Here is a 15394-nt window from a genome sequence, read left to right as displayed (position 1 = left end):
GTAATTTACGAATCACAAAAAAATGATGCCCATACTCTACAGATCCCGGCACAACATCACCGAATTGATCGGAACCGGTCGAGCGGTATCCTTTCGTTGCCCCGGCTTTTGATTACAACTTATTTTTTCTTCTGTCTTTCGCTAGTTGTGGTGGTTCGCGAGCATCGCTTATCCGCGAAATGCTCGCGCTACCGTCTAATATCCCGCGCCCAAAGACATCCGCTGGAAGCGTCGAAAGCCAGGGGTGCATTTATCGGTCCGTCATGCCGAAGGGATGCACGTTCGGGGGTATGCTGTGTGGTGCCGTAACTGTACCGTGGAAATTCACCTCTGCGAAGGGGAACTGCTTTCACCCTTCGCGATGCGCGGGGTGAACGATTAGAAACGAACGCTCTCTCTGTCTAGTGATCCGGTTTTTCAAGCACACGATGCACGCGGTCGGACGGGTCGCGGGGACGCGGGGACGCGGGGAAAAAGAACAAAACGAAGGTAAGCCCTTTAGGCTTTGCTGACGGGGTTTTAGCGAATGAAGAAGAAAAAAAACACGGATCTGAGTGGATGTGCGTTTGTTGACGGCGTAATATTGTAAAGAAACGATGAACACAAAAGACTTACGCAATCTCTCTTTTTTCTTGAAGTCTGTCTTTTCTTCAATCTAAAATACCAACAAAAAAAAAAACTCAATACCTAACAATGGATGTTTCGCGGGACCTCGCGGAAACGCTCCTCAGCTCGGCAAGAATCCTACTCCGAAGGATATAATAGGTTGTGTGACCTTTGCTGGTGCGCTCAGCGCAGAACCCGTCCAGAGGCCTTTGCCTATGAATTTGCATATGAAAACGAGGGCAAAGTTCAATTTTGTCGCGCTGGGCGGATCGTTTTGGGGTGGTTCTGGGCTCAATTTTTAATTATAACCTTCTGAAGCTCAAAAGTATGCTCGCGTTCGAGGCGTGGCCCCTGCACGAAAGGCCACTGTTTAACGGGCCAGTTTTTGGGAATGTCCAAACATAAGCCATTACTGTAGAGCTATTTCACATCATATTTTAACCATTCTCGTACGAGTTTTCCCTTGTTTACACTGCTCTGGCCTGTTGTATGGTTGCAAGTTCTGCATTCTGACCGAGCGTTACTTTCCCCTGCACAATCTCACCGGCGCCACGGGGTGTCGCAGGGTGAAACTTAAATCGATTTCCATTGTAATCCGCTAGGGAAAGTATTGCTACCCTCAGTGGAATGAGTCGTTCCGCTGTTGTTTATATGTTTTTGATTAGCTTCAAATTGCATCACTCACGGATTCCATCTAGGTTTGTACGTTGTGTAATAGCGAGTTTGTGAATTTTAAAATTGTACGGATGAACTACTATTGGTTGCTTTGAAACGGCTTGGTTCGTGCAATTTGAAATCCACTGCTTTGGAATGAGAAACAATCAAAGAGTAAGGAGATAAGACGGTTTTATGTTGTTTTCAATTTGACGTAAGCTAAATTAGATCTGCGAGGTAAGTACGGGGATGATGGATTTGAACATGAAGTAGTCTGTATTTTGCAAACACTTGGTGTTAACAAAACAACCTTCGAGCATGTTTGTGGCTCTTGAAAATGTTGCCATGAGCTTGAACTTCTCCACTACATATATTTTCTTTTACTTTGCTTTCTTCTACACAATTGCTAACTTATTTGCTTTATACATGCGAAAACGGTGCCATAAATTCTTGTTTGAAAATCAAACAAATCATTTTCGCATAAAACACATGCATCACACAATCACTAATAAATCAACACACCATTTTTGTCCCATTTTTCTCACCACAACTAAGTTATGCTAACGCACGCAGTAGTTGATTCGATTACTTGCTCCTAGCGCAGCAAATGTAGCGAAAACCGCGCGTCCGACCTACTGCTTATCGGTGTCGGTCGATAAGCGATACGATTCACTATGTGTGTGTGTGTGTTTTAAAACCATTCACCACATCCTTCCGGCCCTTCGACGGCAAGTGTCTGAGTGTGAACGGCGCCAGCGGGAGCTGTCATCAGTCGAAAACATGCACTCGGTAAATAATAAATTTACTTATTTACGTGCTTCCGATTCCGTAATGGGTGACAAAGATCCCGTGCTAGTGATTTGGGAGCAGTGGTGTTGGTGGTGGCATGGGATTCCTTTTCTTTCTTTTTTCTTCGCTAACTTTCGCGAACATGCCGCTGTGTCCCGCATCGAACTCGTTTCTTTGCATTATGCCATGTTTCTACCTCATTGCACATCCCTTTTTTTACGCGCGATTCGCATCACTTTCCCTTTCCGGACGCTGGCGGGTGACGATGAGAGGGAAACTAGGAACGTGTAAAGATACAGCGAACGGCAGCCGGATTACATCTCCCACTGTGTGACATATTACGACGTACTTACGCCGCTGATGGCGAGACACAGCGGGACTCGCTAGCGCGGAGCTGACGGCTAGGTTGCGCATCGTTGCGAGGACACTCCGGCACATATGTCTGGTGTACCGACAAAATGCTCGAGACAGCGTCTATTTTTTTTTGGGGCAAAGAATGGCAAAACGTAACGTGGAAACATTCCACCGTTCGGGGAATGGGAAGGATTATGTCCCGGGAACATGGGCACGTTTGGATATGGGAGTATGTTTTTTCTGCCTCTGCACACGAACGCACTGTAATCATCGACATCAGTGTCACTATCATCATGCTCATGCTTGGTCTTGGTTCCCGGGCCACGAAGGATCCTTTCCCCAGTTGGGAATTGATTTGGATCGACCGTCGCGTAGGGTTCAGACGTCCCACGGACACAACGTGAAGTACGAACGCAAGGTGTTGATTGAAATTTTAAACTTTCCATTTTTGGCATAACACTAACACCCTCGCAACTTCGGTTTCCTTTCCTCGGGGTGCTCGTTGTTTGGGCTTTGGAGAATGGAAAATGGAAAATGAAAAATAACACTTCACTTCCTGATCTTGCTCGGCGCACCGCGGGATCATCTTCGCGCGGAATTTTCCACCCCAAAGAAAGCATCCTTCCAGGGGATGGGGTGTAAATTGACACATTCACCACACACGGCACGCAGTTCGGCATAACAAAAGGTTAGAGATGACAGGTTGCCAAATCTCGCGTAATGATTCCATCAATTTGAACCTGGAATTTGAACCTTGTTACAAAGGCGCTGCAAAATCAACTTTCACACACGGGGTTAAAAAGGTGTCAAATGTTTTTCTTGCTACTTCCTTATTCGATAGGGTTGCATCAAATCTCCTCTTCAAATCCTCTCAGTGTCTGTGTATTAAAAGGTTCTTTAGGAACCGTTTTTCAACCCTATCAACGATGTACCATTATCCTTCCGCCAATCCATCGTTACCATGTCATTGCAAACCAAGGTGGCCGCAGTGATTTATGGTGTAAAGTATGGCTTTACTGTCAAAGCATAAAATTTAAATAACTCCATCAGCACTGTCAAACCCCCTTCAGCAAACCCTTGCCCACTTCCAACCGCGTGAGCATGATAACACTCTCACGACCGCGTACGCACGCTACCAAAAAACACATTTCGCGACGATTAACGACGCTTAATAGCGCATAATATTGCCTAATTCCGGAAGCCGGAGCTACTACTCCATGACGTCAAACCGGTTGCCGGCGCGCCCAGATTGCCTTGTTTTGATTATGGATGTGTCGCGAAAGATTAATTCTTCTCTCTCTCTCCTTTCTCTTGGTTGTTTTTACAACTCATGGCAGCCCATCAACCGGCAGCTTTTTCCAGCAGCCCGCACCGCCCCCTGTATCTGTCTGCTCACTCATTTCCTGTTCCTCCAGGATCGTAAGTGAAATCAGCGACAAAGTTCCGGCCATAACATTAAAAATAAAAGCAAATTTATTGGTAATAAAAACACATTTTCCCCCGTTCTCTTCTCTCGCTGGACGATTTCCGTGAAAGTGAGGACGGTGGTGGAAGAAGGTGCTTGAGAAAGTAAATCTGTTTTTGATTTACAATACGTTAACACTCTCGACGCTGGACTCGACGAGGCTGGTCGATAGGATCGGGAATGCTTTATTGCTCAGCCTCCCTTGCTACCAGTTTAGCCCAACAGAGGACATGAACGCGCTAAAGAGACATGAAACTCACATAGAACTGGACTTTCCTTTACGGTAGTGTCTTACATCACGCACAGCAGCACTCATAGATAGCTCATCTCCGGCAGCCCCTCGAGATAAAGTCGGGGGACTGTCCCATCCCCCTCCAGGGAAAGTGGCGAGATAAAAACGGAGCAACATTGTCACCAATTTGATTGATAATTATGACAGCAATAAAATGAAACTGTTCGAAATGTTATGGAAGATCGGTGGCAAATTTCTTCCACACTTGAGGCCACCCCACGGTTAAACTGGTTGGGTGGAGTCGAAGTAGGAATCGAGGGTTGAAGAATGAAAGAGATAGTAATAGATACTGCTGAAGCTTTATGGACACACTCACTCTTGCCTGCTTAGTCATCGCCTTATCATTGTCGCTCTTCCACACGCTTTGTAGTAGAAAAGACGGTAATCCATTCCCTCGTTTGTTGCCTGCAGCCCCCTGACGAGCAGGAAACAGACCACACCGTGCAAATCGTGGATCTTGCTACTAGCCACAAGCATATTTAATCTTAATGCGTGCAGAAGAAATTCTACAAAAAATAGGAAAAAAAGCACAACAAAACATATCAACCGTATGTGAGCATGTTTTTTGTGTGTGCTCTAACTAGTTAGGTTTTCAACAACAACAACAAAAAAAACACCCATACGCCCCAGTCATTATCGGTCTTGGTTGCAGAGGCGGAAAACTGACCCACCACGTGCCACGTGGATTCAATTCCACCGGCGGCAGGAATAATGAAGTACCATTGTCAACGCTTCCGTTTCCGCAATGGCAAGAACGAGCATGGTTTAGGCGTGCTAAGGGATTTTAGGATTAATCAGCAGCACTATTGTTTTAATTTACTCCATTGTGTATGATTCTATATCACAGTTTTTTTTCTTTCTTTTTTACCACCATGCAACATCCGTCACGGTCACCGTACAACTTGTGGTGTTTCCTGCTAACGGTGTCTTTCAATTTCCGGTTTGAATTTTCGCTTCACAAACGAGAAAAAAAACCCCTGAGACAACTTGTGCATTTTCTTCCGTTTGTTACACTTGTCCACGCAAAATACAATATAAAAAAACTGCAAGTAAAATATACCGTTTGGTTCGAAACAAAAGCCATGTACAAGCGTGCATTCGTAAACCATCTCTATCCTTCTCCACTCCATATGTTAATGCCCCGCCTGGCAGCAGCAATTCAAACGATACTTCACCATAATCCAATAAATCTTTCCTGGCAAATTATTAGCTTTTACCATCATTATGAAAAACCTCACCCACACGCACGGGGCGCTTCGCAGATCTGTTCTGGAAGGTACACAAGCACCAGCAGATATGCCAAACAGATAAGGGGAATGCCTTCCCTTAAATACCTTTATTATCCTCCCGCTCCATCACGCGCGATTGAAGTGGTGGAATATCTTGCCGAAATTAGCCTACGAGCGACAGGCGAAATGTGCGCCTCCTTTTGAGTTGAGCGGAACAGCCCTCGTTGCTTACCTTGCACGCTTCCGATAGGCAAACGGCAAACGAAGAATTGGTCTCAAGAGTAGGCACCACTGACAGGGCCATCCCACGGGAAGAGGCTTGTTCGCTTTGTGAGGTTTGATGATCTCGCAACGGAATGATAATGTATTATTATAATTTTTATGGTTTTCCGCGTGACGCACGGATGAGGATGGTTTCGCTAGCACTCTCTCCATGGGTAAATATTTGACATCGCTCAAACTCCGTGGCAACTTGTTACAGCCACCCTCAAACCATACCAACTGGTTGTTGGCTTTGTTGCCAGTGCCTTCCATCTGCGTGGTGTGTTTCGTGAGTGTAAGTAAAACGCTAATATTTGCCCGAACAATCATTCGTTTACATCTCATGTATTGCTTGTAGCGAATGGTTTACACAAGTTGTGAATTTTCCGCACCCAAAAACACACACACACAATTCTTATGATGAAAAGAAAGGCAACATGCTAATCAGGTTTATTAAGACACTTCCACAAGAGGCCCACGAAGTACGATGTCCTTACGCCCTTCTTCATTAATGATGCACCACCTCCCTCCGTCTGACAGGACGGCACACAGGGACGGGAAGGAAACGATGCGTTAGTAAGACGATCTTTTAATTTGACCTCCGAATGCCCTGCGGAGGTTCGTCTTCACCTACCTTAAGGATGATATAAAAAAATTACCTTTTCACACTTGCACACAAGCGACGTTCATTCGTTTCGTTGCGGTAATGAGGGCTTGCGGCATTCGTGAGTGGTGTGTGTGTGTGCATTGGATTGAGGTAATCTGTAAGAAAGCTACAACGAATCACCCCACCTCGAACGGTTACTGTATGACTCTATTCCATGTTCTCCACCGATGACTCAAGAGCGCACCAAAGAAACACCAACGACGAGCGAAGAACGGAAGGCCCGATTTGTGACGTGGCTTAATCGCATTAAACGAGCGTACTAGACGTGCGTCGCACGGGCACAGGACGGGCCGCATCTAATCGCTGGTGCGTAAGCAGTATTTCATAATTAATTTTCCTCGGATTAGATTTGCCTGGATGGTTGGCATGAGTGGTCACAGTCGCATCGCATCTCCATGGCAGTCGGTGCGTTGCGGAAATCGAAGCCATGAGCGGCCACCTTCTGACAGGTTATGGAATATGGGGAAACTACTAACACGCATGACATTTGCCATCCCGCTAGCGCCACAGTCCCGGCGGCGAAGTAATGAACGCACTCAGTGCAAATCGAACCTGCTTGCCACACATCCTGACCGGAAGGTGGTGGAGAACGGAAAGTTTGACGTTTGTGCTAAAGTCGCTGTCAAAGTCAATCAGTGCGTAATCATCTCCAGGACGTACGAAAAGTCCGGAAACCCGCTGGAATGGGATTTAGGGAATGGTTCCACCGAGACACGGTGGCAAGAAGAAAACTCGCATGATCGATTTTAATTAGAGCAATTCGTGGTGGAGAGAAAAGTATACGTACGTATGCGTACGTACGGCACCATGCGCCCATTTGCGTGAAGCGGGGGAAGCAATCGAAGACGGGAGATTGCCTGATAATGGCACGGCGGCGCACTCGGGTGGAGATGATAGTTATCGTAATGAGTATGGCCGTTTCATTACGGGGTTTATGATATTACCGGGTTTTGCTGCCGGATATCAGGCATCCGTGGGTTGGGATACGGGATCGGTAGAGAAGCATTAGATAATTGTGCGATATATGGCCTCGGGAAGTCCTGCAGGTCTTGCATACCGGCAACCAAATCTGAAGGGTGTTATGAATATTTCGCGGTAATCAGATCACGTGTAATGGCAGTGAAATTGCTACATGACTTTCAATCTAGCGAAGGGATGCTATTGTGTTAATGCTGTTAGGAATATGTTGCGATAGTTGAATAACTGCGTGCTACAATAAACTATCGATATTAGAAATTGAGATTTTTGTTGGCTTATCAAGGACATAGCCCAGGGTGTTCATCGCTACATGACTTGCACCTGTTTGATAGGAATCGAGAAGCCACGTATACCGTTCTTGCGTAAAATAACAAAAACAATTTGCATAAAATTACTTTATCAGTTTTACGTATTACCTGTTCTCCTCATAAAAAAGATTCCAAAATAGCTTCAGAACTTAAAGATGTCTAAATAACAATTAGCCTACGTAAAACACGTTCACTGATTCTGCCACAGTATACGTGAGGAAATTTTCCTTCAAATAAATGTTTAGGTTTTATCGGTATTTCATGGATGGTGGGAAATAATATTACTTTTACATTATTCGCCAACAAGATGTTTCTTCCAGCCTATCTACGATTCCTAGACTACTATCCTTCGTATCTGCTTAGTCAGTTGATCAGTCCGTGGTATAGAACAATTGGAATTGCCTAGCAGGAGCAATCGTGTTCATCTAATAACCTAATAATGAGTTATATACAATTTTTACTTGATTTTCCTTAATAACTATTTGAGCTAGTATGATAATCGACTTCACTTGCATGTTCAGCCAGTCATAAAGTTGTAAAAAAGTTTCAGAATACCATACTTCATAGAAAACATAAGAATTAAAGCCTCCATTTGCTTTGATTTATAAACAAAATTTGTTGTGCTTACTATACGTACCACCTCAGCAAAAACTAATTCGTTCTCAATATTTCACCCTTTTACTGTAGCTAAAAAATCCGCATTTAGTCTGGTCGGGAATCCTTTGACCAACTTGCAGCAAGTGTCACCTCCACCCTGTGGAAAAACGTGCCAACTCATCAACTCCAGATTTTCCGCTTCCGTGCGAACCAGTGAATAGGTCGGATTAATGCTTAAAAAGCAAGTAAGAAAAAATAAAGCGAAAGAGTAATCATAAAATAAAGGAATGCTAGGAGAAGCTATTCAAGCGGAGAATTAATTCCTAGTGTCCTTTCGTTTTATACCCGATGATGAGTTTTATTATCCTTGGCCGTAACCGCTGCCATTCCATTTTGTCGACTTGTCTGCAGACTTCAGCCGTCCGGTGTGTACGCCCGGTGTGCACGCTTCGGTTTGTGCATTTGTCATTGAATTTTGTCTCGGTGGTAGAAACAAATGGGACAAAAAACGTGGGGAAAAAACACACACACACACACGCCCGAAATAAAACACCGCTGCTGTGCACCATCCGACGATCTCCAGCAGCGTGTCCTTCAGTACCGTGCTTCAAAAAGGCAGAGATTTTTTTTTGGCATTGCTCGCTTTTAATTTCGTTTGTAATCCTTTCACGGGGCGAGTAAAAAATGACAGTATCATTGTTGATAATTATTTTCCTTTCTTTCACCCATTTGTGCACCGGGCGGCTGCTGGCCAGCAAGGTGGTATCGTTTATCATCTTCGGCGGCAGCCAGCATTCGACCGGTGCTGGGAAGGGGAATGAATGGGATGAAATGCACGAACAAAAAAAAAGCATCCTTAATAGAATAAAAAAGAAAAAGTAGGTACTTAAGTGCACTTGCTACAGCGAGTGTCGTACTGCGTTGTTCATAGTTTTCAATTTTCAAAGAAAAATTTGTCTTCACTGCCCCCTTGTTGAAGATGGCGGATTGTTTTAATTATTTTTTTTCCTTCCATTCAATCGGTGTAGACAAACGGTGAAAAGAGTTCTTCTACATGGCAATGACTTTCGTTGATTAGATTTTTATTAAACGGAGCTCATTCATCGCTCGACACCCGCTTCCTCGCGTAAGGCAGGGGATAAGCTGGTCTTTCAGTGCGAAAATGGAGCTAAATTGAGAAGAAAGAAGAAAAAACATCCCACACTGTTCACATTAATCTTCAGAAAAGATACCGTAGCAGAAGAGCCTGCCAACCATTGCAACCATTATCCCATAGCCCAACCCCACCGTTCGATAACGCTGACGAGGGCCGAGCGGTGACGACTGCAATTTTTCACATCATCTATATTCATTCGCTCGTAATTAAGTGCACGATTTGTGTTGGCAGCACCATTGGTTGGCTCCCACTTGCCATGCCGCTGCCGATCGATCTTCATTCGATGCTCGGTGAAAGGTGACAGGATAATGTGAATGCAAGTTGAGCGAACACACCAATCAATGGTTCCATTGGTTTTAGTTTGATGCGGTGTGCTTTTATTCGGAGAAAAGTGTAATATATTGTTTGTTGAAAAAAATTGTTGGACCTGGAGCACATGATTTGTATCATGAAGAGCTCTTGGAATAAAAATCCCAAATATTGTTGATAAAAGATTACTTTCGAAACAGTACTATTTCTAATATACTTTAACCAATATTCCAAAAAGGACTCAACCCCTGAACATGAAAATTTGGCCACTTTACCCAAACAATACCTTCAAAGGACATTCACCACAGTGCCAACCCCTCTGACCGGTTGCTGTTGTTGTTGTTGATGCTACTGATTGCCAGTTTTGCTAGCGGGTGGCATAAACATCCTTTCGGCACCCTTTTCCAGACCCGGCACTGCACGCGACACCGATGTGTGACGACCATAAAATTGGCGTGTGCATATTTCCGCTTCGTTGGGCGCATTGGCATGGATCGTTTTTTCCCCCCCGAGGTAAACTACGTTCCACGACCGTCCGAGCCAAGTTTTGCAAACCAACTCTTCTCCGTCCAAAAGCCAGCGCGCCTTTTACCGCCGCACGTTCAATAGACTTCAATGATCTGACCGTCACTGTGCAGAGTGTTTCGTTTGACGGAATTACGAATTGATTCCTTCGACTGTGATGTTTGGAGAAAAAGCGAGCAACCAGTGTTTGACCAGCTATAAATCAAAGCATGATTTTAAGGAAATTGTTCAGCGAACAGTAAGCTGAAATCTGGGCTTTTATTTTTCTGCTCGTTTGTTTGCGCCAAGCATTAGTTCTAAAGATTTCGTTGCGCTTCGTTTTGCAAGCGGTGTGCAGTTTTTTTCTTCTCCTTTTTTGCCTTTTCAATAATATCCATCGTTTGATCTCGCCCATTCATCGCGTTCGATAGCGTCATGCATGTGGCCATTTGCGATGGTACGGAGATTATTAATACGGTTCTCGCTCTCTCTCTCTCTCTTTTGCCGTCTGTTGCCGTGATACGGTTTTCCTTTGATCTTTTGAGCATTTCATTTACCCGGCCCAATATTGGTGCTCGCTGGGATGCAGTGTAAGCTTAATTAGGTTCGATGTTTGATATCCCGTTGACTTTTGGCGATTTATCCAGCCCGGACACACATTTTTCCCCTTCTTTTTACCACACAAAAAAAAAACCCCTTTCAAAGAATACCTTTTCTCTGTCCCCTAGCGAAATGCCACTGTCGGTGAGTTATTCTGTCAATAATCGTAAAATTCAATCACCCACTTGTTCTTACCCATACTGCATACCGCAGGTTTTGGCCCAAGACAGTGGGATCACCCACAAAAATAACTCCCTCCTTAAGCATGGCAATCACGCCAGAGGATCAGTTTCACCATGAACTGAAGGAGGATGAAAAAAAATCGCTCACACACACGCCTTTCTCCTGCTTCGCAAACCACAATTTCACATATGCACACACGAATCTGACATTACGAGTGCCGTTAAAGATGATTTAAATCTCAACAACATACCGCGTGCGTGAACACACACACATTCCACAAATGTTGTTGCTGAATGGCCGTAAACAAGTACCGAAAAGCGATAAACAGCAACTGCTTGGCGACGATGGCAAACCGCAGAGCCATTACCCCGGGTTGAATGTCTATCTTCCGCTCCTTCGCAATGCTAGGGATGGGGCAGGGCGGAAGAAAGACTTTCTTTTCCACAAGTGGACAGATTTGCGAGCATATGTATGAGTTTATCTTATCTGTCTACGCTGCTGAGAAGCTGCTGTTGCTGCTACTGGCGTGTAGCATGGTGCGGATGGTGCGTTCTAACGTATAATGGAAAATGATTTTATCGATCGATTCCATGGACCGTGTGTATGTGTGTGTGTGTATATCTCTTAATTCCCGTTTTTCGTTTGAGAAGCTACATGTCCACAGCACGAATTTGAGTGGCACAGAGAAAACCCCGTAAGTTTTGTACAGTTGATGGAATTCATTCGCCAAGCTGATGCTCTAGTTCTTCACATCATTAACTGTCAGCTCGCTATTGATCACTGCGCTTCAATGGTGTGTAGAGAGCGAATTGCCTTTCCACCAGGATGCTCCGCTAAATGAGGGAAACATTTAATTGCACCAGCCAGCCAACCAAATACACACCAACGGAAACCAACGCCAATGATACCACAATGAGCCACTTTTGTTCGTGTTAAATTCGTCCATCAATCGTCTCAAGCCGCATTGGTCCGGGGGGAGGGGGAGGGGGAAAGGGCCAACTAAAGCTGGGTACACAATGCAGCCATGGTTTCTCGTGCCACCACGTACCACCCACTTGCCATGGAATTGAACTGTCAAAACATGTAACATTTTTCACGCATCATCGAGGACTTCATCGAGGCACGCGCTTTGCCGGATATTTCGACCAACGAACGGGCGACCGTGTGGGCATCAATTGCGAATCCCATGTCTAGAAGCCATTACGGGTTTTGGTGGGTTCGATGACGCCACCCGGGACCCGGGGTTGGAAAAACAAAATATGAGAATCAAAACGGCGTATGACTTATGTGGAACTGTGTTCCGTAGACTGCGCCACGCATCAGATACGCCTTTAGTACCGTGCGTAGGTTACATCACTATCCTCACCACTCTAGGGATCGCTGCCCGAGTGTGCCTGTGGGGTTTTTTTTATTCGTCTATCCGTTGTTGTTGGTGGTAAATCAATTTAAACGAGGGGTTTACTGACATTTATCATAGAAAATTGGTTTTCGTTCTTGTACGCCCGTACGCACAGGAGTGGATGTGTTGTTGTTTAACGTACTTTGGTGGAAAGGCGTATATGGCACATATGGACACTTAAAGGGGGAGGATGGAGGACTCCAGTAGGACACTTTTACCATATCAAAAACGAATGTTTTCAAGCTGTGAAAACATAAAAACGCAACGAATGGCATGTACAGCTAATTGAAGTAATCGAATGTGAAAGCAAATGGAGCACGGGGAGCGGGAGCTGAGATAAGAGCACTTTACACTGTAATTAAATGTAAAATTAATGGCTATCATTACATCGGAACTGCGAGAGTTGGAGTTCGATGCCACCCTGTTTAACAAATGAGCCACTATCTACGGTATGCCAAAAAAAAAAGCCTCTGCACAATTCAATGCCCTCGCTCACCGGGAACACACGGAAAAAGGGCAAAGGATATTGGTTGGTCACACAAAATAAAATTCATATTTTTCTCCCACTCCGTTCGCTTTCACATTATTCGGGTGTGTAAACGTACGCAAACGGGCCCGAACGGTGAAGTATTTATCTAATTTAATGCGGTCGCCTTTAAATCTAGTAAAATATGAGCAAATTATAGTGCGTCTTCCCATCTTTTGCACTAGACCTGACTGTTATCCGTGAAAAATAACGACCCAGCAGCGTTCCGTTGCGTTGTGGGTTGTGGTTTGCCACATAAATATTCCCCAATTTTCATTCCATTCGAAGCAACAACAGAAGATACAACAACAAAAAAACCGACACGACCATACTGGTCAAACAAACCGATACTTGAGGATGTTCGAAAAATGTTTAAAAATACCATTTCAACCAGTGAATGGGCCTGCGTTACACGAGATGATGGGCCGACCTGACGCAGAAAAAGCAAACACATTCTCGATACAGCAACTACGCTGAGGATCTGCCCAACTAAAGGGGGAAAAGGGATGCGTTGTTGACTTGTGAAAAGGGACTTTTTCATATTTTCCGCTCAGTTCAGCAGCAGCATGCAGCCACTATAGAGCAACGCCACAAACGAGCAAGAACGGCCACTACATGAACGGCGATGATGATGATGATGACGATTGAATTGATAAGAGCCCCATTACTGCAACAGACGTTTCTTCCACCAATTATGGCAGCTATGTTGATACAGTTAATAAATTGCTTTGAGAAGAGGGAACGGGAAAAAGGGTGCCACGGGGCCAGAAATCGGAAGCGAAAGTGCGTGTCGGGATGTGTGCAGAATTTTTCGAAATCAAAGCAAACACTTACGAGAGCCGTGTGCCTCACCGTATTGAAGGTTTTGGCTCTTTTTAGCGTGGACGTCCGACGGATGCTGGCTTTTAAAGTATCACTGGGATTGGCTTCGTACTGCACTAAGTGGAGTTGAATAGAATATTTAAAGATATCGCAAAGGTTGAAGAGGTCTTGGCTCTGCTCATCCTGTCTCCCGTCATTTACAGGTACAGCAGTTAGGCATCATTTAAAAGAGCTGTAGCTATTTTTGCTTTTAATTTCGGGCCTGCAAAACATGTCATTATCAAGTTAAACGTCATAGCTGCAATTAAATTAAACAAATTGTCCATCCTCTGTTAGGGAGTCGCTACAGGGTGCCTAAACGCTGTTTTGTACGACAATTTTGCGTAAGGACACCCTCAATCGAGAAGCACCTTTGACGTCGTTTAATTTTACGCATTTTCCACTTCTAAGAGCAGTCAGTGGACAAGAAGAAAAAGAAAGCGAAAGAACAAAATAAAACGGCAACCCACTTGCACTAATTCTCATTACCATCAATCAGCAGACCGGCAGCCTTAAGTGGACGGGAAGGAAAATCGCTCTTCGAAGAAGACATTCGCGCGATTCCCTAACGTACCATATGCCATTAACTTTGGTCGGTGAAAAGAATTTTTATAATACGCGATTTACGATTCACCGTGCCAGAGCAATTCCTACCAGAAGAAAGACAGTTTACGACCGATGCGTTGCGAGTAAGAGTGTTGTATCGTCCGGACTCAACCGCCCAATGCCTCGTAAGTACTTGTCCTCCTGACCACGGAACACTAATTAGACCAGTACGGCGTTTAAATTTATTCATCAATTCCTCATCCGTAGAATGTGCATTCCAGGGTTCTTTTTTACGATTTTTTTACGGTAAGGACAAAACACTTCAAAATTGCTAGGATGGGAGGGAGAAAGAACCTCTTCTAAACCGTTCCAAATCAAGCTGTAGCTGATGGATGGATATGCTGCAAGAATTTTTGGAACTGAAAAAAAGAACGGAACTGTCCAGTAAAGGAATCCCCCAAGATTGAGGCAAGGAAAGATAAAAAAGACGTAAAATTCTGATTAACAAGATTGTAAATTACGTTTCCTACAGCGGGAAAAAACTAACGGTCATTGGAACATCGAAGGGATGCTTTTTTTGAATAGGCTTATGGAAAAAATGGAAATGGTACAAAACTTCCTACAAAAGCCAAAGAGCGTTTCCTTGGAAACCGCAGAAAACACCACTAGTGTCAGGCGGGCCGGGCAGCATCCGCAATGGAAGCGAAATGGCACAGCTAGCTATCATTTCTAGCGGAGGAATTCAAATGAGATTGATTTAATTACTCCAGTGCGCTAGTGCCCGCCATACCGGAGGAGAACGTTTACAATCGAGTCATCCACCCCTGGGGGTAGTGGGATTATTTTTATTCGAATTTTATTGCCCGTGGTTAATGAGCAAGTTGGGTTTGGGATGACAAAAGTGTGCACCAGCGCAGGTCGGGAGAGGTGAAAACCCAAGCGGCGAAGTGGCAGTACAAACCATGGAAGCGTTCAACGGTTTTAATTTGATTAATGTCAATCCCGTGTGATGCCAGCGTGCTGCTGGAGTGAACGGAGTGATTCGAGAATGGGCTGTGGTTGTAATTAAAAATTCCGATCCGGTTTTAACGGAGCCTTCCGACTTCCAAC

This window comes from Anopheles coluzzii, chromosome 2 (assembly GCF_943734685.1).
Source record: "Anopheles coluzzii chromosome 2, AcolN3, whole genome shotgun sequence".
NCBI classification, from domain to species: Eukaryota; Metazoa; Arthropoda; class Insecta; order Diptera; family Culicidae; genus Anopheles; species Anopheles coluzzii.
The sequence above is the reverse complement of the archived record's forward strand: the minus strand, read 5'-3'. Positions refer to the sequence as shown.